Source organism: Delphinapterus leucas, chromosome 8 (genome assembly GCF_059928025.1).
Source record: "Delphinapterus leucas isolate spDelLeu-1000000601 "Yukka" chromosome 8, BTC_Dleu_Yukka2, whole genome shotgun sequence".
NCBI lineage: Eukaryota > Metazoa > Chordata > Mammalia > Artiodactyla > Monodontidae > Delphinapterus > Delphinapterus leucas.
In genome coordinates this window covers 72,093,504-72,118,476 of record NC_143136.1, presented here as the reverse complement: position 1 = coordinate 72,118,476, position 24,973 = coordinate 72,093,504, and the positions used below count along the sequence as shown (strand labels likewise).

Below are 24,973 nucleotides of genomic sequence, written 5' to 3'. Positions count from 1 at the left end.
ACTTGAAAATTCACAAGTAGGTGGAGATTAAAAAATATGCTACTGAACAACCATGGGTCAAAGGAGAAGTAAAAAAATATCTGAGACAAATGAAAGTAGAAATGTAACACACCAAAATTTATGGGATGCAGCAAAAGCAGTTCTAAAAGGGAGGTTCACAGTGATAAATGCCTGTTTCAATAGACCAGAAAAGTCCCAAATAAACAACCTAATTTTATACCTGATAGACCCAGAATAAGAAGAACAAACAAAGCCCAAAGTTAGCAGAAGGGAGGAAATAAAAAAAGATTAGAGCAGAAATAAATGAAATAGAGAGTAAATAGACAAGAGCAAAGATCAATCAAAGTAAGAGCTGGTTCTTTAAAAAGATAAACGAGGGCTTCCCTGGTGGCGCAGTGGTTGAGAGTCCGCCTGCCGATGCAGGGGACGCGGGTTTGTGCCCCCGTCTGGGAAGATCCCACATGCCGTGGAGCGGATGGGCCCCTGAGCCATGGCCGCTGAGCCTGTGCGTCTGGAGCCTGTGCTCTGCAACGGGAGAGGCCACAACAGTGAGAGGTCCGGGTACCACAAAAAAAAAAAAAAAAAAAAAAAGATAAACAAGTTGGGGAGTTCTCTGGCAATCCAGTGGTTAGGACTCTGTGCTTCTATTGCCGGGGGCCCAGGTTCGATCCCTGGTCGGGGAACTAAGATCTCGCAAGCCGTGCACGTGACCAAAATAAAATAAAATAAAATAAACAAAATGGACTGACCAAGAAAAAAGAGAGAAGATTCAAATAAATAAAATAGAAATGAAAGAGGAGACACTACAACTAATACCACAGAAATACGAGAAACCATAAGAGACTACTACAAAGAATCAAACACCAACAAATTGAACAACCTAGAAGAAATGGATAAATTCCTATAAACATGCAACCTACCAAGACTGAATTATGATGAAATAGAAAATCTGAACAGACTGATTACTAGCAAGAAAATTGAATGAGTAATCAAAACTCTTCCAAAAAGCAAAGGTCCAGTACCAGACAGCTTTACTGGTAAATTTTATAAAACATTCAAAGAAGAATTAACACCAATCCTTCTCAAACTCTTCCAAACAATAGAAGAGGAGAGAACTCTTGCAAACTCACTTTCCAAGGCCAGCATTACCCTGATACCAAAAGCAGACAAGGATCACCACAAGAAAAAAAATTATAACCCAGTAACTCTGATGAACATAGGTGTGAAAATTCTCAACAAAATATTAGCAAACTGAATTTAAAAATACACTGAAAGGATCACACACCATGATCAGGTGGCATTTATTCCAGGAATGCAAGGCTGGCTCAACATCAGCAAATCAGTCAATGTGATACAACACATTAACAAAATGAAAGATAAAAATCATATGATCATATCACTTGATGCAGAAAAAGCATTTGACAAAATTCAACATCCATTTATGATAAAAACTCATCAGAGTGGGTATAGAGGAACATAACCTCAACATAACAAAGGCCATAATGACAAGCCCACAGCTAACATCATACTCAATGGTGAAAAGCTCAAAGCTTTTCCTCTAAGATCAGGAACAAAACAAGGATGCCCACTCCTACTGCTTTTATTCAACATAGTGTATTGAAGGTCTAACCACAGCAACGAGATAAGAAAAAGAAGTAAAAGTAAACCCAATTGGAAAGGAAGATGTAAAACTCTCAGTATTTGCAGAAGATATAATACTACATAGAGAGAAACCTAAAGATTCTATCAAAAAACTATTAGAACTAATAAATAAATGCAGTGAAGTTGCAGGATACAAAATCAATACACAAAAATCTGTTGTGCTTCTATAATATAATAACAAACTATTTGAACTAGAAGTTTAAGGAAACATTCCATTTATGAGTGTAACTAAAAGCATAAAATACCTAGGAATAAATTTAACCAAGGAGGTGAAAGACCTGTATACTAAAAACCATAAGATATTACAGAAATTAAAGAATACACAAAAATATGGAAAGATATTCGGTGCTCATGAGTTGGAAGAATCAATATTGTTAAAATGTCCCTACTACCCAAAGCAACCTACAAACTCAATGCAATCCCTATCAAAATTCCAATGGCATTCTTCACAGAAACAGAACAAACAATCGTAAAATTTGTATGGAACCGTATAAGACCCTGAATAGCCACAGCAATCCTGAGAAAGAATAAAAAAGCTGGAGGCATCATGCTACGTAATTTCAAACTTTATTACAAAGCTATAGTAATTAAAAGAACATTGTATTGGCCTAAAAAATAGGCACACAGACCAATGGAACAGAATTGAGCCCAGCAATAAACCCATATATATTATGGTCAACTAATTTATGACAATGCAGCCAAGAATATACTATGAGCAATCCTATTTCTGGGTACTTATACTAAGAAAATGAAAACACTAACTTGAAAAGACATATGGACCCCCATGTTCACTGCGGTGCCATTTACAATACCCAAGATATGGGATAATCCTAAGTGTCCACTGACAGATGAATGCATAAAGAAATATTGTGATAAATATATAATGGAATGTTATTCAGCCATAAGAAAAATGAAATCTTGCCATTTGTAACACCATGGATAAACCTTGAGGGCATTATGCTAAGTGAAATAAGTCAGAGAAAGACAAACACTGTATGATCTCTCTTATATGTGAAATCTCAAAACCAAAACAAAACCAAGCTCAGAGATACAGAAAACAGATTGGTGGTTTCCGTAGGTAGGGGGCGGAAGAGGGGTGGGAGAAATGGGTAAAGCAGGTCAAAAGGTTAAAAGAAGTAAGGGGTCAGACATGATAAGGGGTCAAGAACATGTACATAACTGTGGGGAGTAAGAATGGAAGAGTGTACCCTCATGAGTGCAAGCCTCAGCAAAGATTTCAGCTATTGTGAGTATATGAAATTAGGTTACAGGCCTGGAACATAGAAAAAAATGTTTTTTTTAATTGTATTTCATTCTTTTACAACTAGGGTCCTGTTAACACTTTCAGTTTAAACTCAGGACTATAGGATTTTTATTGTACCTGATCAATTTTTACAACACAGAATTACTCATTTGATTTATGACACAATATACAAGCAATAGCCTCAGAATAACAATACCAAAATTATAATAATACAAGAATATGTTCACTGAAAACACAGCAATTTTGGTCCTCAGAATATAGTCCACTAGGGACATATAGTCAAATTACAATATTTAAGTCACCTTAAATAGTTCTCCTCTGTGTGGTTATACCTCTAACTAGATTTTAAAAATCAAGTCTTTTCATTAGATTCCATTCCAATTTTTATGGACATCGTTCAACTAGACAAGCAATTCTGATGAACCAAAGACCAGTGTATCAAAAGCAATGTCTAAATCTGCACAGTCCAATATGGTAGCCATTAGCCAACCACACGCAGATAATTAATCTTAATTAAAACTAAAAATTTTAAAGTCACACTAGCTATATTTCAAGTGCTCAACAGACATCACATTATCATTATAGAAAGTTCTGTTCTATAGCACTTGTCTAAATGATACTCGTCCCTCAGACACTGAAATCTTGCTTAGTGAGGTAGCCTGCTTCATACTGAGTAACTACAGCTGTTAAAACTGTCAAAGCATGAGTTGGCAGCCTCAGGGCAGATACTACCTTATTAAAGTTTTCTAGAGGAAGGTTGATGGACAAGAAGTTATCTGGGTCAGCAGTTACCTCCATGAAGAAACTGAAACTATTATCATGCTGTCGTGGTTTGTTTACAGAGTATATTACCAAAATATTGAAAATATCTTTAAAATCTCTTGGAGATTATTTAAAATGGAGTTGAGTTATTTATAAACTATTCACTTAAAATCTTGAACTATTCACTTAGAAGGTAACTTCAAATAACTCTCTTGTTACATCTTGCATTACTTCTTAAATGTTTCCATTAAAATATCCCTAACACAATTGTGACATCAATTATACAAAGTTTAACCATTTACGAAAACAATCTATGTCCAACCTTTCAGACAGCACTTATTAAACCATGAAGCGTTTTATTCTATCCACAACATTGTAAGTCCAATTATTATTTGCAGAAGAGGTGATACACATATACCTGCTAAAAGTTCTCAGTGTGTTTAGAGACAGAATTAAACAGAAAAAAAAAGTGGCTTCATAGAACAGGAGCAGATACAGGATTTCTTTGCCTGGGTTTTCCCTCGCCCCTCCACTGATGCTGATGACACTCGGTATAGGCAGGATCTTTCAAGAGTTGGAAAAGAAGCTAAAGACTTGGTGAACTACTACTCTTTATACTAGAACTTATATCAGAATTTCAGAAAAACCCACTACTCCAGTGGCAGAAGATAAATAATACACAGGAAACACTGGCTACCAATCCTCAAATTTTAAGTCATTCCTATTTACTGAATTCTTTAGTCCAAGTTGCAGCCATATTTTTAAAACTGTGGGTCATAACCCATCAGAGGATCATGAAATCCACATAGTAGGGTCATAAAAAGTGAAATATTCTGGGTCGCTGTCAAAGAAGCTTGAAAAACGCTGATCTATGTGGCTTCCCGATAATGTACAGTTTTTACAGGCAAACACAGAAGGATTTTACGATCCCTAGTCATACTAGACGCTATACTAGTATAGCATCTATATATACTATATATGCTATATATACCACTATATATACACTCTTGTGTGTGTTTGTGTGTATACTACTACACTAGCAGAATTCATGCTTTTTGTAAACAGTCCATTAAAGTGAAAGTGGTTATACAAAATTCTTAGAACTCCTTTAGGACCCAGAGACCTATACTGTTAATTTTCCAGCCTATGACAAAGAAATATGGGGCATTATATTCGCTGGGCACCTGGGATGCCACCTAAATACTAGTCTTCTACTCTGCACACTTAGCTAATTAAGGATAGATCAAAGTTCTTTCACCCAGATGCTGTAAGTGACATCAATTATACAAAGTTTAACCATTTATGAAAACATTCTATGTTCAACCTTTCAGACAACACTTATTAAACCATGAAGGATGCTAGGTGTTTGGGATATAACAAATAAGTCAATTACGTTAAGTAGTCTACTTCAAGGTTTTAGAGTCTAATAGGTTGAAGCAATGGTGGAAATCTAATCAAGGCTAAGTTAAACAGATTCTTACTTGCAAGAAATTGAGCTATGTGACTGTCACAGTGATACCAGGTATTGAAAGATGGTATAGACTTAGGAGTTGGGGTAGTCTTTTGGGGGGCCATATGTGTAGATGAGCAAACAGTCAAGTAGGAAAATAAGTCAAATATGCAGTGGAAAGATATCACATTTATCCTTTATTTTGTTAACGATTAGGTATTTCTATATTAAAAGCTACACATTTTCTCATATTCAGGAAAATAAAAAAACATTTAGTATGAAAAAGTAAAATGCTTCTGAAAATAAACTGCCATCCTAGAATCCAATTCTAAGTACAGATTTATAATTGTTTTATTATATACAGGATATTTATATACTTTTAATTATTCTCTAAGGATTACATTTATGGTTCATCTATACTTGTAAATTTTAATATCTACAGAGACCACATGGCAGTATCTCATATTACAGTAAAGTAGGAGAAAGAGATGAGTATCCAAAACTATATATAAATTTTAATCAAAGAAGAAATACATTTAAAAAATCAATACTACTGAAGTTAAAGACAATGAGAAATTTGAGAATTCTAGTAAAATTTAAAGGAAAAATTATTTTACATAAAGGATTCATTCTCTCTCTGCCTCTTATAGCTGGCCTATTGCTAATTCATTTAACAACTATTATTGATCATCTACTACAAAATTATATAATGGCTTAGTTGCTAGAATATAAAGATGAATGTCATAATCTTTCCCTTATAAAAGTTCATCATCAAATAATCTTCATTTCACACTATTCTCACCATAATCTAATCCAAATATAAATTATTACAAATTAAAAAAATTTTTTCTAGTAAAGAGAAATGTATGTGCCAACTTTACAAAATTCAGAAAATATGTTAAAAATACAGGAAGAAAAAATTTTAAATCCACCTCCTCACATACTACATAAAAGTGGGAAAGAAGAGCTAGGGTGATGAGGGGGGTGGGCAGGCAGGGTGGGAGTGCAAAAGCTTAAGAGTTTGGGGAGATACAACATCACTGATAGAGTAAACAACCAGGAAGAAAGAAAGATCTCTGCCTTGAAGTAATTTTTATATGATGACAGTTTCCCTGAAGGCAAAATTCTACCCTTCACCCACATCCAGGGTGTAGGAGGTCCATGCCCCACTGAGATTTCCCTGTGCTTCACTCATGCTTCCTCTATACAGTCCATCTAAGGTACCAGACAGGACTTCTTGCTACTGAGGTAATTCTTGACCCTCAACAATGGGTCATATGACCCCACTCCTGTGGTCAAAGCTGTCTGAACCAGACATTACCCAAGGAGATAATGGCTGACCGGAAATCTATGACATGTGTTAGCTGCCTCTGAAAGATGCTATGATCTAATCAGATTCTCCCTGACACATGTCTTAACTAATAGGAGGGGAAGTTGTTGCTGAGTAGGAGATCATAAAGGCTATAGGCCTAAAGATATACAAGCTAAAGAAAAGTGGGTTGGGAAAAATGTTGAAAGAATACATGTACAGAGAGGTGAGTGGTCCTGAGAGAGAGGAGATAAGAGTATGGCCAATCTCAGGTACTTTTCCTTAGACTGCCTTTTTGATTTTTCTATATTCCCTGAGACTTCTCTGTAGCCTTCCAAGTACCTATCCTTTTAATTGAGTTTTAGTGGGTTACTGTTATTTGCAACTGAGACTGGCAGAAAACTTCCTAACAACAAATGTCATGTTTAGTCTTCTTTTGTCATCTTTACTCATGCTATTTACCTATTCTGTTTTCCCTTTCAACAATCTAAATACTATATTCCTTCAAATATAGGCCCAAGAATCACTTTATCCATAAAGCTGTATCTGACTAATCCTAGGCCACAACTTCCCATCTTTGAACTATAGAGCATTTTCGCTTCTACCCAGGGAGCTACTAATTACACGGACTGTATTTGTTTTATGAATTCACTGTATTATTCAACACACAGCCAGTATGTCTGTTGAGTCTTAGTTTCTGAATCAGTAAAACGGATTAATTACACCTCCTTCAAAGAGCAACTGTGAAGAGAATGCTTAGCACGCTTCCTGCTAGGTATTTTGTTCTTGAGTGTTTGGCCAAAATTCAGAAGCAAACATCTTTATTTTCTTCAAACTAAATATACAAGAGTGAGAAAATAGCTCATTAAAAGTCAATACTATTTCTTTCATAAATTCAGTGTGAGCAAAAATAAGTTAAAAATGTCAAGAGCATTTTCATTTCCAAGCAGATTTCTTTCACAGGTAAATCTGAATAGACGGTCAAGAAGTATATTAGAGTATCCCCTGTCAATCTGCCTCTCAAAAGAGTGTTATCATTACTTTAGCTTTAGATAATACTAAAATTTTAAATCTTGTTTTTAGATACCAGCAACACTTTCAGTTTAGTTTTTAGATAAGCAAAATAGTAAAACTGCTTTTTCCTGAGAAGATAATGCATAATTTTATAACTTTCATTATTCAAAAAATTAATTTTGTTCAGAGTATAACTTTTTTTAGTAATTTAAAGACCAAGATTTCTCCTTTATGACTTCAATAATTTCTAAAAATTCACAAATAGTTACAATAATTCCCTATACCATCTCTTAGCTATAAAACTTAGTCAAATTATGCACTAACATCCTTTCAAATACGCCTCTTCCATTTTCCTCTTAATTTTTTATTATTTTCTGAACTGCATATAGATGGTCCATTCCTTATTGCACTGACAGACCAAAATATTAATATAATAATACTCCTAACTTTTCATTTGGAAGATTCAAGACCCTTCAAAACATTGCTCAGAGAGAATTTAACTGCCTACTTTCATAATACAAGGCTCTAAGTATACATCTCAAATGTGTCTTAACATGACCTGCACTAAATACATGAAAACATCATATAACTGTTAAATATAGTGATATAATAAATACAACTATAAGCCATTTTTTTAGTATTTCTACAAAGTACCAACTCAATAATAAGATCATTCTAAAAACAAGCATTAAAGTGATAAAAAAATTTAAGTAGCCTTTATAAATAGCTTACTGATTACTAAGATAAATGTAGTATAATGATAGAACCATATATATCTAATGAAACTACAAAACTGTCTGTACTTTAAATGCTCATCTGAATATTCCACTTCAAATGTTCAAAAGTTAAGAATATTTGGGCTCCTCAAAAGGCTAAACATATGGGCTTCCCTGGTGGCGCAGTGGTTGAGAGTCCGCCTGCCGATGCAGGAGACACAGGTTTATGCCCCGGTCCGGGAAGATCCCACATGCCGCGGAGTGGCTAGGCCCGTGAGACATGGCCGCTGAGCCTGCGCGTCTGGAGCCTGTGCTCCGCAACGGGAGAGGCCAAAACAGTGAGAGGCCTGCGTACAGCAAAAAAAAAAAAAAAAAAAAATTGAAAAAAAATTTGAAAAAAAAAAAGGCTAAACATAGAGTTACCAGATGACCCAGCAATCCTTTTCCTAATTATATGCCCAAGAGAAATTAAAACATATGTCCACACAAAAACTTGTACACAAATGTGGAAATAATCCAAATGACTATAAACTGATAAATAGATAAATAAAATGTGCTATATCTATACAATGAAATATTATTCAGTAATAAAAAGAATGAAGTATTGATACATGCTTCAACATGGAAGAACCTTGAAAATGTTATACTAAGTGAAATAAGCCAATCATAAAGGACCACATACTGCATAATTCCATGTATGTGAAATGCCCTGAAAGGGCAAATCTATAAAGACACAAAGTAGATTAGTAGTTGCCTTGGGCCATGGGACAGTTGAGGAAAAATGGGAGATGACTACTAATGGGAATTGGGTTTCTTTTTGGGAATGATGAAAATGTTTTAGTTGACTATGGTTATGGTTGCACAACTCTGTGAATACACTAAAAACTGAATTACATACTTTAAATGGGTGAATTGTATGGTATGTGAATTGTATGTCCATAAAGATGTTAAAAACAAGAACCTCTGGATCTCATGTTGATAAAATGCTATTTGACTTAATGCGTTCTCTATTGAAATTTTAAAATCAGTATTCTCAATTCTAGCCTCCATATTCAAGACTAAATGTAGAATGTCCCTAGTATGACCTTTCATGTTTCACTTATCAAACTCAGGCACTCATCCATTTAGTTAATTTTACATCACTCTCCCTCTCTCCCTTCTACCTCCCTCCCTCCCTCCCTCCTCTCTCCCTCTCTCTCCCTCTCTATAGATATAGAGACAGAGACAGAGGTAGAGACAGAGACAGAGATAGATACAGAAATAATTTTTTAACTTGCTAAAGTTACATTAATTCAGTTTGGGAACTAACAGGTTTATCCAACATATGAGCTCCTAAGTACTTACCAGACTTGTTCCACAACTTCATTCCAATAGTCACATGACTAGCTAGATTTTTATAATAGAGGGATTTAACAGAGATAAATAAGCTTGAGATTCTGAACCACAAATTATCCACTCTCTTCTGCTGACTCTGATTCCTAAATATCTTCTCTCTGTTCCCACCATCATCTTAGCATAATCCTAAGTCAGTTCTTACTGGAAATACTGCAAGAGCCTTCTAAGAGGTTCCTCTGCTTCTCTTCTCCACTCCTCCACGCAGACACAGCAATCCTATTTATTTTAATAGTAATCTTTTTAATATAAAAATCTGATCCTGCCACTCTACCACTTAAAAAAATCTTTCATTATCTCTCCATCAAATACACGATAAAATCCCAGGTCCTCTGTTTGGCATAAAAAGCTCTTCTTAATGAGGCCTGTGACTTCATCTTTGGTGTCACTCTCTTCTCATACACTAAGTAACTAAACTTCTCGCCATTTCCCCAAATATAATATGGTCTCCCATGCATCCATGCCATGTATTTGGTACATGGTGTTCACTTCCCTCAAATGTCCTTCCCTTATTCCCTGTTAAACTCCTATACACATTCTAGGTTTCATCTCATGTTATTACCTACTCTGGGGAACCGTTCTAATTCACTGAGGTAGTCTTAGGTACTCCTTTCTTGTTGCTCTGGTATATTCCCTAATTAAAGCACTTACAACACTGTACAGCAATTTTCTGTTTTGATATCTGACTTCCTACCACAATGTGAGATCCTTGAGAAGCAGGGACTACTGCTTATCACCTTTACAGCCTTAAACCTAGAATGTAAGACCTCAATAAAAGGCTTTGAATGAAAATGTATAATAATCTTTAAAATTTATATGGAACTTGATAATTTACCAAAAAAAGTATGCACATATATTCTCACTTTACCCTAAGGACAAACCCTGAAGTAGGTAGATCAGGCATTATTACTTCAATTTTACAGATGAGGAATTCTGACTTAATATCTATCATCAGTTGCCAGTCAGTTAAAAAAAATGAGAAACTTAAGATTGAGAAAAGTCTCTCCTTACTTCTTATAAATTGTTTATGTGGGAATAACTTTAAAGTAAGTTTTCTTAAATATACTTGTCAATAACTACACAAACTGCTTACACATTTTCAGTTTCTGAAGTAGAAAAATGTTGACCAACGAGGCCTACACATTTCCTTTAATCTATCACTCCAAAGTCAACAACAAATATTAAGGACCTGCAAGAGGGACAGACATATACTTGTCAATCATGATCCTAATTTTGAACCCGCTCTCCTGTTTCTACTTGATTCTACTCTAGTGCTGTCACTACTATCAACTTTTCATTCTTCCTCATTTTTCTGATTTGATGGTTTCATTTATTGTGTAAGACCTTGCCTTCCCTTGAAAACTATTTTGATACCCTATACTAACTCCAGTGTTTCCAGCTGCTTTGTTGGACAACTCCCATAACCTTGTTAAAGTTAATACAAAGTAGTCTTTATCTTGCATTCCAAGTCTTTTATCACTTAACCTAATCCCACTACCATAATAGTAGAAAAATTTACTCATTCTTATTTTCAAGCAGTACCCACCCTGTTTTAAGTATGAATATTAACTTATCCTTTTTGGTCTTCTGTAATTTTGTACTTAGGAGCAACACATTTTATCATTGTTTATGTTTTCTTATCTAAAATATCAATTTTTAGGTGATTATAGATCTTCTAAATAAATAGCAGAAAGGTTTAACAATAACATATTTAATAACTAACCTCACCTCATCCTCATATCCCCAAATAAGAGTAAAATAACAAGGAAGAAAAGAGCATAGGGAATAGGGATGCCTGAATTCCATTTGCAGCTATGATACTAATCAATAGCATGTGACACTGGGCAATTTAACATCTCTAAACTATAGTTTTCCCATATGCTTGGGATTTTACTTTTTTAAATACACCAGTAATGCTCTTTTTTTTTTTTTTTTTTTAACCTTCTCCTGAAAGTTTAGTTCAGAATGCTCAAATGTCCTGTCACATTGCCTTCTCCATGAGGCCTTTCCTGGCCATATTATTTAAAAATCAGCACTACATCACCAGCACCATTTCTCCTTAGCACTTATTACCATCTAAAATTATTTCATTTATTTTTCTTATTTGTCTGACTCCCCCACAAGACTATTGACTAATATATCCATTTTGTTCACTACCGTATCTTCACAAGCCTAGAATAGTCCTGGCACATAGAATGTGTTCAAAGAATATTTGTTGAATAAATAGCTGAAGACCTCTTTAATTCCAAAAATTCATTCACCTAAAAAAGTAAATCAGAAAATCTCTTCAAAAAAGTTTCCACAAACTGGTCAAGTAAATTGAATACAATAAATGTCTACACTTTGTTTTAACTTTGTCTAAGTATATTATAAATATACTATAAATGTGATAATTAAAGGAAAAGCATCACTCTTGATTAGTAATTTACCCTATCTATCATTCAAGAAACCTGACTTGTAAAGCACACAGTACAGAGTGTCTTCTGTTGGCACCTAGTCCTCATTTCTGAATTTTAATAAACTGTTGAAACCAAAAAAAAAAAAAAAAATGTAACTTGCCATTCATGTGACCTATTTGTGCTAATAAATTCTTTTCCATAGTTATACCAAACTTCTCAAATTCACTAAAGTAAGGAGTTAGGGTCTACTAGTTCATTTTTGTTAGCTAATTTTACTTTACTTAAAACATAGCAACACCCTGGGGTCAGTTGAGTCACATTTGTTTTATGAATCTCACTGAACATCTCTCTCTTAAGACGTATATCAGAGTCCCATAGAGGATAAATGAGATTCCACCCAGTGTACACAATAAGATACTTTTTCATATAAATATAAAATACTATATACAAATACATAAAAGTACAGGTCTAGAATATTCCTCTAACAAAGTTTCACATAAATTTGTTTGGGTCTACTCTTCAATCTCATATAAAGGTTATATTTTAAACAAAGACACAGACAGCAAAAACGTTTCAAAATCTGCCTTAGTAAACAGAACTTGATTTACAAAGCTACATGGTTATTATATAAACACTATCAATTTATTTTAAATCTTGATGAACAGGAGGAGTAACATTATGAAAATGATTTACAAAATATCCACAGATAAAATAAGCTACTACAAATGAAGGGACTCATCTACTCAGAGAAAATTTGACCAATTAAAAAAATCTTAATTTAGAATCTAGTGAAACAAAGGAGTGTATGATTTATTTCACAGTAGAAGAGAATTGGACATAGTGCCTTCAACTACTAGGTTTTCAAATATTTACTATTAAATGAATTTTTTACTACAAAAAGTTTTACCCTAGACTTTCTTTAATGCAACGATTCTCAATCCTGGCTATACATTAGAATCACCTGGGGGATCTTAAAAATATTTATATACATGCAGAGCCCAATTCCAGACCAATTATATCAGAATCTCTGGGGATGGGGGCTATGCTATGCATTAATAATTTTAGAAAGCTCTCTAGGAGATTTTAATGGGCAAGGAGGGTTGAGAATCGTTGCCACAGTGCTTTACAAAGCTTCAATTCAACATTACTAGATAATATCAATCTGGGGGTTCAAATGAAAATAACAATCAACTAGTGTTGATTGCACTGTTGGCCTGGTATATAATATTACTAATATTAAGGATGCTATAAGTCTGACTAAAATGCAAAGAAAAAAAGAAAAAGATCTGCTAAAATGAGGTGGTGAGAGGGATTAAGATGAGTACAAGAAGAGTAGGAAAAATATACAGACAGCCTGGAAAAGAAGAGCACCATGAGAAAATGGGAAAAAATTAGAAATAATCATCATCTTAAAGTCCAAAAGCCAAGTGGGAAAATAAAAACAGAATAATTCATACAGTAAATAATTGTATACAGCAAATAATTCATAACAGCAAATACATGTAAAGGGAGCTTCTATAACTGGCTTTACTGTTACACAAAGGTTCTAAATAGGTATATATGCATAAGCTAAATGAATATTACAGACTGTCTACCCTGTATCCAGGTGAGCATTCAGGGTGATTGGTAACAAGGGCAGGTATGAGAACTTCCAGCCATCTTCCTGTCATAGTAAGGACAGAGAAATCCAAACCAAGGATCTCTCCTTCCACTTCTCAAAGAACTCTCATAGGCGCTGGCTGCTATGTCCTATAAGTAGAGTATTTAAACTGAGTTTTACATATACACTAGGCATACTGAAAGGAAGTAGGGAAACGGGACCACCACTCCTCCAAAAAAGTTTCTACAAGGACAAGTGACTATCTGGGTAAGGCTCTACAGTTACCCACATATCCCTTACCAGGTAGCCCTTACCATGGTCTATCACTTCTTCAGGCTCCACCTCACCCACACACAGAGGGAGCCAGGAAGATGGGAGGGTAACTGGACCTAGCAATGGAACCTATTGTCCCAGATATTCAAGAGATTTGAATTACAATTTGCCATATTATACTAAGATAATTGAATATCCATAAAGTTCAGTTTCAATATCATGTCTACAGAATGATTAATGAAATAAACAGATTAGAACAAACCAATCTTCTTAGGCAATAAAGATTTTAGAAAAGCTTTCAGAGAGGGAAAATAGATATAGACTTCTACAAGCTGTTTATTAGGTGGAGGAATATCTCCCAGTACTTAGGCAGTAATTCCACAAAGAACCAGATAGGCCTGTTTCAGGAAACACCCCAACCTTCAGAAAGGATACTACTCATAACTTAGGCTACAGTTTAGAGAACAGGACCTGCCTTTTACAAACTATATATTTATTACAATACAGGGTCAGCAAGGGAAACATCATTACCACCAATGTCCTGTTCTCCACTTCCCAATTTTTGAGATCCTAAAAACTTTCCTTTTGGAGTTAGAGATGAATAACTGAGAGTACTGAGTCCGTTTCCACCCTCCATAAGTTGTGTCCCAGGATGTGAGGAGGGTAAGAAAAAGCAAAGGGAAAGAATGAGGTAAGTAAAAGAATCTTAACAATATAAAATATCCAAAGAGGTTAAAGTGTCCAAAAATTGGCACTATTAGTAGGACTGATAAGTAATCCATCACTCACAAACAAACCCTTTGTTCAATATCAAGTATGATACTTTACAGGATAAGCCAACAGAGAAGTCGTGGTATTCCTAAAAAAGTATCTAAACTATGGTAATGAAAAATTAGAGATTCCTGGGGTCCCCAATTAAGTTTGGAATTATAAGAAAAGAGAGCCTTCTGACAGATGCTAGATGGCCATCAAAGAAAAGCTGGATGGCAGCAAGGAGACCTCAATGTTCCTGAGGACAAAAAATTGAGGTTTTCTTCTAAAATGTAGCCTGATATACTGAAGAGAAGCCCAAAACCTTGAGAAATCTGCTAAGAACTCTAGAAAAAGTTTATTAGGCTGACTCAGTAATAAAATTCAGAATTCAAATCACTACAACAGAGTAACAAGATAATAGGAATTCTGGCCAATCTTGGAAGAAGGAAGATAAAAAGGGGGATCTGGGAAGAGGAACAGCAAGCAAAGAAACTCCCCAGCTGTTGACTCATCCACATTTGGTGTTACACTGGAAAAGGCCAGTGTTTGCGTAGTAGGCAAGGGCCACAAACATACCTTGAACACCACTCCATCCAGTCTGATAGGGTTACCGGTGACAAGGTCTGGGGTAGCATCCTGGAAAAACTGATAGGTGTGGAAGACTCAGAGAATATGTCAGAGACAAACAGAGACACTAACTCTAACCATATTTCCTTAGAGGACCTTGAAAAGCTTTCAAAGTGAAAGGAAACATTACTTGGACCAGTAAAGGGGAGGATTCTTCGAATTGGAATATCAACCTCCGAGTCTATTTGGACAGTTTTTCCTTTTGTTTTTTGTATGTAGAAAGTGTAGAAGCACTAGACTCTAGAATATAACCTCTCAAGAAATGGCAATAAAGAAATTATATCTAGAAAGAAAATTAATTCCAACTATTAGGTGAAAACTAAGACTTGGAAAGGTATTCTTCCTAGAAAAAAAGCAGTGGTATCTCTAAAAAAATTTCATTTGAATTTCACATAAACTAGTTCCAGAAAGTTCTAAGCCATTAAGTCTATTTGAGTGTGTGTCTACATGTTCATCAGGGATTAATTTGATTTTGGAAAATTAGATGTGTTTTTCAATCAGTGCACTAAGATACTGGGAATAAAATTAGGTCTAGGATTCATTTGATGCTTCTAACCACATGACCAGTAATCTTTTAAAATTGAATGATAAAAGAATAATTAAAAGAACAAAAATGAGAAGGGGCAAAGTAGATAACAGTTAGTTATACTAAAGGTACAGATACTTTTAGAAAGAAGGAACTTAAAAGTTTGAAAAAGTGAGGTTCAAAAGGGACCATATTGTTTCTAACTGGAAGTAGAGATATTTTGAAATAGAAGTAATAGCAAGATGGGATTTCCCTGGTGGTCCAGTGGCTAAGACTCCACGCTCCCAATGCAGGGGGCCTGGGTTTGATCTCTGGTCAGGGAACTAGATCCTGAATGCCGCAACTAAAAGATCCCGCATGCCGCAACTAAGACCCGATGCACCCAAGTAATAAATATTTAAAAAAAAGAATTAATAGCAAGATAATTTGATTTCTACTATGGAATATTACACAACCTAATAAATACTCCTATCACCAGGGTGCAGCAAGTATCTTGAAAAGAAAGCTGACTTCAGTGATCTTCTTTTACCCTCTTTTAATTTTTTTTTAAATTTATCTTACTGTCCTAAGAACACTCAATATGAAATCTACTCTCTTAACAAATTTGTAAGTGTACAATACACTACTGTTGACTGTACGTACAATGCTGCACAACAGATCTCTAGAGCTTATTTACCTTCTTAACTGAAACTTTGTGCCCACTGTCTAGTAACCCCCCATTTCTCCTTTCCCCCAGTCCCTGGCAACCACCATCCCACGCTTTGATTCTAATAAATTTGACATTTTCGATATTTTATGTAAGTGGAATCATGCAGTATTTGTCTTCCTGTGACTGGCTTATTCTACTAAGCATAACGTCCTCAAGGTTCATCCATGTTGTTGCATATTGCAGATTTTCCTTCTTTTTTTAAGGCCAAATAGTTATTTCACTGTATTCATATAACTACATTTTCTTTATCTATTCATCTGCTGATGGACAGTTAGGTGGTTTCTACAACTTGGCCACTGTGAACAGTGCTGTAATGAATATAGGTGCAGTAATATGTCTTTAAGATTGTGAGTTGAATTCTTTTGGATAAATACCCAGAAGTGAGTTTGCTGGATTATATGCTAATTCTATTTTTCTTTTTTTTTTTTGCGGTACGCGGGCCTCTCACTGCTGTGGCCTCTCCCGTTGCGGAGCACAGGCTCCGGAAGCGCAGGCTCAGCGGCCATGGCTCAGGGGCCCAGCCGCTCCGCGTAATGTGGGATCTTCCCGGACCAGGGCACGAACTCGTGTCCCCTGCATCGGCAGGCGGACCCTCAACCACTGCGCCACCAGGGAAGCCCAATTCTATTTTTAATTTATTGAGGAACCTCTATACTATTTTCCAAAGTGACTGCACCATTCTACATTCCCACAGTGTGCGGGGTTCCAATTTCTCCACATCCTAGCCAATACTCACTGTTTTTTGTTTTTTTGATAATAGCCACCCTGAAAGGTATGAGGTAATATCTCATTGTGGATTTGATCTGCATTTCTCTGATAATTAGTGACATTGAGCATTTTTTCATACCTGTTGGCCATTTGTATGTCTTTTTTGGAGTAATGTCTGCTCAAGTTGTTAGCCCATTTTTAAAATCAGACTATTAGTTTTTTTACTATCGAACTGTAAGAGTTCTCATATGTTTTGGAGATTAACACTTTATCAGATATGTAGTTTGCAAATATTTTTTCCCATTCCATAGGTTGCCTTTTCTCTCTGACAATTGTTTCCTTTGCTATGCAGAAGCTTTTTAGTTTGATGCAGTCTCCCTCATTAATTTTTGTTTTTGTTGCCAATGCTTTGGGTGTCATATCCGTGATACCTTTGCCACGATCAATGTCATGAAGCTTTTCCCCTGAGTTTTCTTCTAGGAATTTTACAGCTTCAGATCTTACATTGAAGTCTTTAATCCATTTTGAGTTGATTTTTGTGTATGGTGTAAGAAAGGGTCCAATTTCATTCTTTTGTATGCGAATATGCAGTTTTCCCAACACCTTTTGTTGGAAAAACTAGGCTTTCATTATCACATATTCTTGGCACCCTTTTTGAAGATTAATTGACTGTATATGCATGGATTTATTTCTGGACCCTCTATTCTGTTCCTTTAGTCTATATGTTTGTCTTTATGTCAGTAACATACTGTTTTGACCACTGTAGCTTTGTAATATATTTTTATATGAGGAAATTGATGCCTCCAACTTTGTTCTTCTTTCTAAAGATTGATTTGGCTATTTGTGATCTTTCATGGTTCCATATGAATTTTAGAATTGTTTTTTTTTCTATTTCTGTAAAAAATGCCATTGGGATTTTAATAGGAATTGCTTTCAGTCTGTAGGTCTCTTTATGTACTATGGACATTTTAAGAATATTGTCTTCTAATCCCCCTCCTCAAATTTTCTATTTCACTTAGTTTTTTATCCCTTTAAATTCTTTACTTCCTTAGCTCAACAATGCCACAATAAAATTTTTTTAAAATATTTTATCTAATTATTTAATTTTCAGTAGGTTATTCAAAGTATCTAAAAGTCTACCACAATTCTGTACTTAATAGACTGTTGTCTTTTTGGTTTTAACCAAGTGGAAAATTATTTCCCCAAAGTTTTTCCCTAAGTCTAAACTTTGTTGATGATTTAGACACCCCATGACCTCGAACTCTGTTCCTACTTAGGTGTGGAAAGACTCACTAAGCTCAAATCAATATTAAGGAATTTGTCTCAGAGGTTTGAACAAAGAAAACAAAAATTATTCCATGAGCTATCTTGTGTCAATTTTCTCAAAATTGCTGGCTATTTCAAACTCCCTATGCATCAAATATTCACATGTACATCTTTGATGAGAAATACCTCTCTGATATCCTAACCAATATTCTTACCAGGAAGATTCATTACATCTGCTGTTACTATTTCCATACTGAGTTCACAAGCGTGATTCATAACTGTATGTGTGCTTGTGATATTACATATCTCTCCTAGGGAAATCTGTAATTAGGTCAAAAAGTTTCCCTATCCCAATATTGATTCCCATTTCCTGAGTCACATGATCTTATCAAGCCCATGAAATAAGCTTCTTTTGGCTTAGTGGTACCTCACCGATATATGAAAAGATAGGTAAACACTGTTTTCTTAACTCACACTGAATCCCAGAATTTATACTTTAAGAGAGTCATTTTTTAAATGTCAGCTGAAATACCTCTAGTCTTTTGTCTCAGACTTATATAAAATGTTAGCCTATATGAAGTAAATAAATATAAAATGACTAAATAGAATATATTGGAATATTTTCCAGTTAGATATAATTAAGGGAGATTTTACTTTACAGTGCAAAAAAGGCAACTAAAAAACTAAAATAGAAGTACCTTAAAATTGGGCAGAAATAAACTAAATTGCACTACTTACGGAAATACCTGTACCTATCTATTTATAATAGATGCCTAGGGACTGAGAAATAGAAATTTGGTGACCATGTTTTATAAACTATTAGAGCAATATTGAGATAACATACAACCCGAAGGTTTAATTATTGTACTAAAATTCACTTTAAGAGGTAGCTCTTTATACATACACATTTTCTCATGTGTAACACATGGCTTTCTGTTTCTTTTCTTTCCTTGCTCCTTTTTAAAAAAATATATGGTATTTACCGAAGCCAGTATTCATTCAGCCTAATTTTTTACATACTGTATATCTATGGTATAATAAAATAAAAATTAATGCTTGATAAGACACTTGCTATGGAAAACAGTTTGACAGTTCCTCAAAAAGCTAAACATAAAATTACCACATGACCTAGCAATTCTTCTCCAAGGTACATACATACCAAAAAAAATTCAGAGACTTGAACAAATATTTGTACATCCAAATGTCCATCAATAGATGAATGGACAAATAAAATGATATATATATATATATATATATATACATTTATATGTTTGTATTATATATATAATATTTATTTATATGTATAATGGGATATCACTGAGTCCTAAAGAGCAATGGAGTTGGGATACATGCTATAACGTGGATGAACCTTGAAAACATTACAGTGAGTGAAATAAACCTGACACAAAAGGACAAATACTATATGATTTCACTTATAGGAAATATCTAGAATAAGCAAATCAACAGGACAGAAAGTAGATTCAAGTTTACCAGGGGCAGGGGTAGGGAGAAATGGAGTTAGTGCTTAACAGTTATAGAGTTTCTATTTAGAACGATGAAAATTTTTGGAAATAGACAGTGGTGATGTTTGCACAACATTTTGAATGTAATTAATGACAATGAATTGTAAACATAAAAAGTATTAAAATGGCAAATTTTATGTTATATATTTTTACCACCACTTCAAAAATGTAATAATGTAATTTACCAAAAGCCATTGGATTGTACACTTTACATGGGTGAACTGTATGGTGTATAAATTATATCTCAATAAAAATGTTATAACAAGTAATGTTTGAAGTCCCTCTTCAATGTCTGAAGCTCAGGTCCCTTTTCCTTAAAGAAGCCTTCCCTGATCATTCTATGACCTTCTCTTATTATCAACTCATAGTATTTTACTTGTTTATATCACTCATTTAGCACTAAATTTCATCCTCCTTTTGAAATCTCTGCTGTTTTTAAATTACTATTACACATTTAATATTTGATTATGCTTTGTTTACAAAACAAGATTAGTTGCTCAAATTATCAAATCAAGACTCATATTTAATATTTATTTGTACTTTTTTTTTACCAAACGAGATTAGTAGTAGCTGAAATTGTCAAATCAGAATCCAACAGCCCTCTATCATCTTCAAATTATCAAAAAATATTTCAATTTTACACTTGCACTTATCCATTAAGTAAGAATTTCAATAACAACTGTTATTTCTGGGAAAAAAATAATCAGAATACTCATTCCCTGGGCACTCCAATGAATCAAGGATGTAATAGACTTAGTTTTATAACTATTAAAAATAGGTAGTAGGATACTTTTAACAGAAAATTCTGTTTGACCAATCATTTTTCTTTTTCCCCAAATGAATTAAAGATAAGATACCATCCAAACAAAAAATAAAAAAGGTGAGGGCTTCCCTGGTGGCACAGTGGTTGAGAGTCCGCCTGCCGATGCAGGGGACACGGGTTCGTGCCCCGGTCCGGGAAGATCCCACATGTCGCGGAGCGGCTGGGCCCTTGAGCCATGGCTGCTGAGCCTGCGCGTCCGGAGCCTGTGCTCCGCAACGGGAGAGGCCACAATGGTGAAAGGCCCGCGTACAGCAAAAGAGTATTAGCTCACATGAAATTTAAGAAATAATGTATTTTGATCTAAAGGCAAAAGGTTTAAGTTTTTAAAATATGGCATCATTACCTCAAAAGTAAATCTATTTCAATGAACAGCTATATTTCTATTCCCTACCAAAGTAGAATGACTTATGTTCACTTTTACAGTGAAAATACCCACTGGCGTCTCAGAGAATATTGCTTTTCCAGCCAGAAATACAGCTAGTTATCAAATTCAGTTCCCCAGAAAACAGTCAATAAAGAGAAGGAAACAAAAAATGGTTTCCATCAGACAAAATAAATGAGTTAAAACTCATTCTTCATTAATTGGGAAGTCCCCATACCCTTAATCTCTGAGGCTTTATAATTTACACATGATCCAACAAGCTTGGGTTGAGATTCCCAAGGTCCCAGCATACTAGAAAGAGGGATAAAAATGATGATGATAGCAGCTGTAAATTTCTAAGCACATATTAAGCACTACACATGGGAACAAGGGCCAGGAATGGAGAGAGTATCTGTAATAGGAAACTGTACTGCAAGCTGTGTAGGAACTTCAAAAAGACCAACAAATGGCTTGACTCCATGACCAAGAATCTACAAATCTTATGTCTCAAGGGTATCATTATGCTACAATACAGGATAACTAATGTTCAAAAAGACAACTCCTTGAGACCTTAAACAAATGTTTAAAACTTTGCAAGGTTAAAAATATACATTTTTAAAATAAGGAGCATGGACAATACAATGTAAATACCTAGGTTTGAATCCAGACCCATCACCTAATATATCAATGACCTTAGGCAACTGTAATCGCCTTCAGACTCCGTTTCTCCAAATGTAAAATGGAAATAAAACTTACCTTACAGCATTATGGTGAGAAGCAATATATGTAAAAGCACCCAGCACAACTCATGAATACAGTAGCTACTGAAATACTCTGAAAACTTAACTACTTAGAATAATTTGTTGGGATAAACATTTTTTTTACTTTTAAATGTTATTACTTTTTAGATGTTTAGACGTTACTCTAGTTTGTAAATATGTAAAAGTAGAAAAAGCCAATTCATTTAAGTGTATAAAGAATGTTCTCAAAGTTCATCATAAATCACCACCAATTCATTCTTCAGCCTCAATTTAGATGGTATCTCCTCTGGAAAATCTTCCCACCATCCCCACTTGCGTATCTATTAAACACTTAAAAATCTACCACATCCAAAACCAAACTCCTGATTGTCCATCCCTATCCCAAACCTGCTCCCTATGAAAACCGTCCCCATCTCACAGTTGATGGCAACGCCATCCTTCTAGTTGCTCAGCAGAAAACCTTGGAGTCATCTGGCCTTCTCTTTTTCTCATATTCCACATCCAATCCATCAGAAAACATTTTGGTTGTACCTTAAAAACATCCAGAATTTAACCACTACCAGCCTTACCTAAGCCACTACTTTTCAGTCAGATTACTCTAAGAGACTTCTGACTGGTGGTCAATGCCTCCCTACCGTCTATTCTCAACATAGCAAGTGGAGTGAACCTTTACAAATATAAGCCAGATATACCGAAAGCCCGCAATGGCTCCTTAAAGTCCCTACAGTGCTCTGTGAAGCCCCAATTACCTCTGTCAAAACCTCCTACTCTCCCTTCTCCCTCACTCTACCCCAATCATTACTCTGAACACACCGGGTATGCTTTTGCCTTGAGTCCTCTACCTGGAAGGCTCTTCCCAAAGATATCTGCATAGTTAACTTCCTTGATCGTTGCTCAAACATCACCCAACTCATCACCACCACAGCCTTCTTACCCTTCTCTACTTTTTCTTTCCTCCATAATACTTGTCACCTTCTAACATGCTATATACTTATTTATTATGCTTACTGTTGACTCCGCCCCAATATACGTTCCACAAGAGCAGAGACGTTTGAAAATTTTATTTACTTATATATCCCTAGAACAGCACCCCAAATATAAATTAAATATATAAATAAAAGAAGACATTAGAACTTCTTTGTGTCACCTTTAGTATCTTGCACTTACCCCTATTATATCAGTTATCACATGGTACTATAATAGGCTGTTATATTTTTGCCTCTTCCACTAAACTGTAAGTTTCGTGAAACGAGGGATTTAATTTTGCTTTCCATTACTACCGCAGGATGTACTTATAGTGTCTGACGCTTAGTAAGGATTCTAATAGTTGATAAACTGCTGGAAAAAAACCCCATCTAAATCAAAGGCTTTAGCGCCTTTATTATCTCCAAAATATAAACACAATGCTTAAAGGCATGACACTGAAGACGGAGTTCTTTCTAGATTTTGTTAGAGATTTTGGTCTGGCTCTGGCACTTACTGACTAAAGGACATTGACGAAATCATTTAAATTCTCTACAGCTATTTCCTTATCAGTAGAAATGGGGGTAATGATACTACCTATACCTCATGTGATTATCATGAATGTAAACTAAGATGATAATGAAGGAATTCAGAACATCCTTCTTCAAAATACGCTGCTCTGGCATATTGACTGTTTTGAGTTAAAGGCACTTGAAAAACAGCAAATACAAGAAAAACACTGACTTTCCTTCTTTCTCTTAAAAGCAGGAAATGAAATTACTATATGAAAGATGTCCTCCCTATACCAGAAGGAAAGTAACATTCTTATCATCAAAGATGAAAAGTTGAGACTGAGAGAATTCTCAACAAACAGACCTTGTTAAAATAATTCTTATCTTCCTTTAGTCTCTCCAACTAGCTTAGTCACTTTTCCACAATTGCCTCTCTTTGGTCAACCTAACATAAAAGAAGTAGATTTCACCATTTCTTTGGTCTTCATTCCTTTTGCAGACTCTGTTTCACACAAAACTATGTATTAAATACAGGTGTATGCTTTTCTCCTGTTGATCTATCTTACGTCAATTTAATTCTCAGGCCCTGCCAAATAGAACTCTAAGAGGGTAAAGTTAAAAGTTTGCCTCTCCTACAATAAAATTAGCGCAGTAGTTTGCACATATTAAGTATTCAATAAGTGACATCTATTATTTGCTATTACGAATTAAACAGGACTTCCCTGGCGGCACAATGGTTAAGAATTCGCCTGCCAGTGAAGGGGAGATGGGTTCGAGCCCTGGACCAGGAAGATCCCACATGCCGCAGAGCAACTAAGCCCGTGTGTTCTAGAGCCCACAAGCCACAACTACTGAGCCCGCATGCCACAACTACTGAAGCCCGCACGCCTAGAGCCCGTGCTCCGCAACAAGAGAAGCCACCGCACCGCAACAAAGAGTACCCCCCACTCGTCGCAACCAGAGAAAGCCCACGCACAGCAACAAAGGCCCAATGCAGCAAAAATAAATAAATAAATAACAAATTAAACAGAGGCACTACTATAAGTCCTACTTCAATAACTTGACCAAGTTGGAATATTCATTAAATACAATCTTTGGAATCTCCTTAGAATGACCAATAACATAAATTACCAAGTTACCTAAAATATCTTTGATAATCATTTTGCAAAAGAAGTTACATTATCCCAGAATATTTTTAAAATATTTCTGAATGTTAGGTTCTATGACCATCTTCAGTAGCTGCCTTCAGTGTTTAATAATTTCATAGTATTTTTTAAATATAACCAGGATGCCTAGTTCTAGAGTTTAAAAATTAAACATCTTACTTTTTAGGTGAACTATACTTATAGGCCTATAATATATACACATCTTCTTTCCTCTACTCTAAATAATCTCATTTCCAGGAATAAGACTTTTGAGAAAAAGTTAAATAATTTAAGTATATTTGTGACTCTTTACTAAATCACCTCCAAGCTTTCCACTTCTCATTTTAGTCGTGTACCCAACAATATGTAGAATCCTCTGGTAATGTTACATTAGGGATTTAGCAAAACTAACAATTTTGTTGAAATTAAAAGGGCAGTTATATGGTGTTTATTTT

The 24,973-nt window shown here is 35.1% G+C and overlaps 1 protein-coding gene across 14 annotated transcripts in view; it reads right to left on the bottom strand.

Moving 5' to 3' along the window:
* The window catches only part of BAZ2B (bromodomain adjacent to zinc finger domain 2B), a 385,114-nt gene that overhangs the window by 146,729 nt on the left and 213,412 nt on the right, over nt 1-24,973 (bottom strand). The window lies entirely within an intron of this gene.